Source organism: Furipterus horrens, unplaced genomic scaffold, assembly GCF_987537825.1.
Source record: "Furipterus horrens unplaced genomic scaffold, mFurHor1.1.pri manual_scaffold_1, whole genome shotgun sequence".
NCBI lineage: Eukaryota > Metazoa > Chordata > Mammalia > Chiroptera > Furipteridae > Furipterus > Furipterus horrens.
In genome coordinates, this window is record NW_028327171.1 from 201,237,271 (window position 1) to 201,241,721 (window position 4,451).

A 4,451-nucleotide genomic window follows, 5' to 3' on the forward strand; every position below is an offset into this window, starting at 1 on the left:
TCCAACATATTGAAATCGCAAGAACACTCCCTAATAAGTCTTTTGCACATAATCTCTACCTCAGTCTGCTTCCTGGGGAACTCCATCTGTGACAGATCATAAATTGAGCCAAGGCAGTAACAATAGCAATGGAGCCTGCATTGAAATTTTAGAATATTATAAGAAAAAATAGAGTTCATTATCAACTGTATATAAAAAGAAGAGAAGATGGAAGACTTAATTATAACTTCCAGGTTTACTTGGACAACTGAGTAGTCAATGGTGCATTCATCAAGATAAGGCATAGAAATAGAAGTAAAGTTTGAGAGAGAAAATGACCAGTTTTTTCTTGTACACTTTTATCATGTGTATAAAGAAAAATGCAACAACTTAATATGCATAAAGTTATTAGTTTGAATCATATAGAATTGCCATTTTTATACGTAAAAAACTGCCAAATACTGGCAATTTCAAATGAATCAAACTAATAACTACGAGTTAGCGTCTACATGGGAAAATTTACTATTTTTATTAGGACTTATATAAGCCATATAAGATTTTAGAAAGGTATTATCTGTCAGATTCAAAATATAATCTTTTGGATAATGATATGTCATTTACATTTAAGTTCCTGAAGTAAGAATATAAGTCACATATTATTGCTTTAAGGCACATTAAGGGATCTTGATGAGATTGGGAACTCTGTTTTATATCAATTTTCTTATGGAAGTTAGAAATAATTGCTATAAGCAGAGCCAGGAAAGGTTACAGATAACTTTTATGCCAAAGCTTTCAAAAACATGCTATCATCTGTCATAAAAAAAAATTTAAGACAAATATAGTATGTTACGGCATTTGTTGCCTACCAATAGGCTCATTCACATAATCCAAAATGACTGCATTCAGTTTTAAATGAGACTAAAACTGCGAACTCACAGACAATCTCACATCATCTTTATGGACTTAAAAATATACTTTTAATATACTATTTCCTACCAAGGTTGTAGCATGTAATGTTGATTCAATACGTGAATCCAAATATTACTGATATAACAGATTCAAAGTGATAATTGAGGGGATAGAGTTAGCAAAAGACTCTGCTACTTTTACTTTTCAGTATCTGAGCCTAAGAATATTGTGTTTATCCTTTTTAAATAGAAAGTAATCCATTGGATCTATATTAATCTGGTCAAAGAAAGACAAGTAACATGACTAATCTCATGTTAAACCACTGACTTGGAGAGATATAAAATTAAAATATGTATATGCAGAAAGAAAAACAACAACCTTCTTTTAAAGTGTAACATATAGGTTCAAGGACAGAGGGAATAACATCACTCCTTTGGATATAAATCAAAGATAGATGATTAAGAGATGGAAGACAGTCAACTTAGTAAAAAGTTACAAACTCACATTTACTTTCTGTACCTGAGTCAGTTTCTGACCCTACACTTACCAGCTGAAGAAGAAGGGACCCTGTAACACAGTGGCAAATCATTCCCCATAGGAATGATAGCCATTTACTAGTATAACCAAATTTTGGGGAAAGGGTAATATACAAACATTTTGAGGAATGTTATATGTCAGATATGAGTTGACATTGATAACCAGACATAAAGCATCATCATTGTCCTTAAGTTAAAGTGAAGGCATATGAAGGCCAGAGATTTAATGGAATTCTGGCATAAGTCCAGCTCACACTAGCTGGTTCACTGGGTTCACTGATGCACAAATTGATTGTTTCTTTGGTCCAAGAATATAATTGGAGTGGAGAGACTTGGTAGTTAATGGTTCATTAGACTGCAAAATAAGAGTTAATCCAGTGGGAAGGTCAAGTAGAAATTTCTAAAACTCCCTTCTAACCCTACTCCCTCCCCTGCAACCTGTACAACATAGTAAGTAAAATATATAAAAAGGCTGAGGCAAAAGTAGATTTGCAGTTGTGAGTACATGAAACACAGAGTTAATTCTTATATTATTTTTTATTAATCATTATATTATTTTCCATGTAAACAACTGTAACCTACTTTTCCCCCACGTTGTATATATTATATGTACATCATCCTATGGGAAATAAACAATGCAGAGGTCATGGACCCATTATATCTCCATTTGACTCATTATTTTGGTCCCTATGCAATTGAGATGGATCCTGAAAGGTGAAAACAGATTACCGCAAACTCAGCGAAGTAGGAGCACTAATTGCAGTTGCTATTCTAGAAGAAGTACCTTTGTCACAGAAGATTAATATAGCTTCATGTACATGGCGTGCAGACATTAATTTGGCAAGGAATATATATATATTTTTCAGAAAAAGTAATCAGAAACAATTGGTATTCATGTGGGATAAACATTTGTGATCTTGCCTCATTATGAGGTTAATTCTTAAACCTGCTGTCATGATATTGTCTAGAGGGTCCTAGACAGTTTAAACATCTACATAGTATCACATTGATCCATTGTGTTGATTACATCATACTAATTGGTCCATGGTATTGATGACATCATATTAATGTGTTTTCACATTTTCCATCCACAATGCCTGGCAGCTTTTAGGGGTTCTTAAGGTAATTACTGCACACTTGGAACACTGTTGAGCCAGCTTTGAGAGGAACCCAGAGTAGGTAATGTCTGTACAGTAGGTCCAGAGACAGCAGACCCTGTGGTACAGAGGTACATGTGGTAGGGTAGCTGTAAAATTAATGATAAGAGAATGACAATTCTAGAGCTCCTAGGGTTCTAGAGCATGGGCAGGTCAAATATTGTAGAGAATTAAGCATATTTTTAAATGTCTTTTGGTGTGCTACTGGCACTGGTAGATATGCAATGTCTGACCATGGGACACTTAAAATAGATGTATTAGTGATATGACTGCACAACATTTTTAAAAGACTTAAAAAGACCAAAGAGTCAGAGTTTTATTCAATTGCACAATGTACTCTTTGAAGAGGCTGAATGTACCCCAAAGATCTTTTAATTATTCAACAGGTTCTCCAGGAAGCTCAAGGGCTTAACTCTTCAACCACCTCAATAGAAGTCCAAGAAAAGAGCTTTCCTCAAAAAGATTTATGGGTGTGGCTTTTGTCTCATAAGGAAAATACCAATGCAATTCATGAAAAACCAGAAAAGTTATTGAGAAAATGAAATCAGCAAAAAAATTGCAGGCATAGCCTGAAATGGACAGAGCAGCACACAATGTATGTGTCCCTCATTTTCTCCCTTTCTGAGCAGGAATGTCTTTATCTGTTACCCTATGTCTCTCTCATCACTGTGTTTTGGATAAGTGGGGGGCAGATAATTCACCTCTCTGGTGTAACAAGTCCATGGCTATAAAAGAACTGCTTCCGGGGCTATATACTTAAGGAGTTACTCTCATGGAGACTCAGCCACACTTGAACATAATTTAGATGAGGTGATACTAAACTTGGAGGGGATGGGTTGAGTTTTGCAGGGATCTGAGAGATGATGAGTACATTTTTCAAGTGGAATGGGTAGAATAATTGGAGTTCAGAGGAAATATAGTGAAAGGTTGCTTGTAAGATGGTTGCCTGTCATCCCCACCTTCTGGTATTCTCTCCCTTGTGCAATCCCTACTCCTTAAATAATTAACCACTGGACTGGACTTAATTAATCACTTCTAGAGAGCAGAATATAGTAAAAGTGCTGGAACGTCACTTCTGTGATTCGGTTATAAAGACCACAACATCTATCTTGCTCATACACTCTCTTTCTGTGACTCTTATTGCTTGTTCATTTTGATAAAGCAAGTTGCCATATTATGGGATGCCTTATAAAGAACTCATATGGAAAGGAACCAAGGGCAGCCTTCAACCAGTGGCCAACAAGGACTGAGGCCCATGAGGAGCTGAATAGTGCCAATAATTGTGTGAATGAACTTGGGGACAAATCTTTCCTGAGTTGGTCCTTTGGGTGACTTCAACCTCCATGCCACCTTGACTGTAGTCTGTGAGCACTCCTGAACCATGCCTACTATGGTCCTGGCTCACAGGCATAGTGAAATAATAGATGTTGTTTTAAGCCACTAAATTTTGGAATAATTTGTTATAAAATAATAGATGACTAATATGATGGCACATCATTGTACAGCTGGACAGTCATCTACCCAAGCCTCTCCTCACTTTACAGCAAAGAAAAATGAATCCCAGTGTAATTAGGAGCATAAAATGTATTCTTTTAACATTGTTTTTAAGATAAGTTTTAAATCATGTTTAGATTTGTTTTATTTGTCATGAAAACAGCACCAAATCTTTCAAGATGTTTAAATAAATGAATCATGAAATCACAAAATCATAAAGCTGGAAGGGAATTTAGAGGTCAGCTAGTGGTATCTACTCATTTTACAAAAGAGAGAACTAAAAGTCTTTTTAAAAAAACATTCCCTCTTATAATTGCCCTCTAAAGTGTTTTATGAACTACAGAGAATAGTAGGCTCATAACTTTAGCTCACCTTA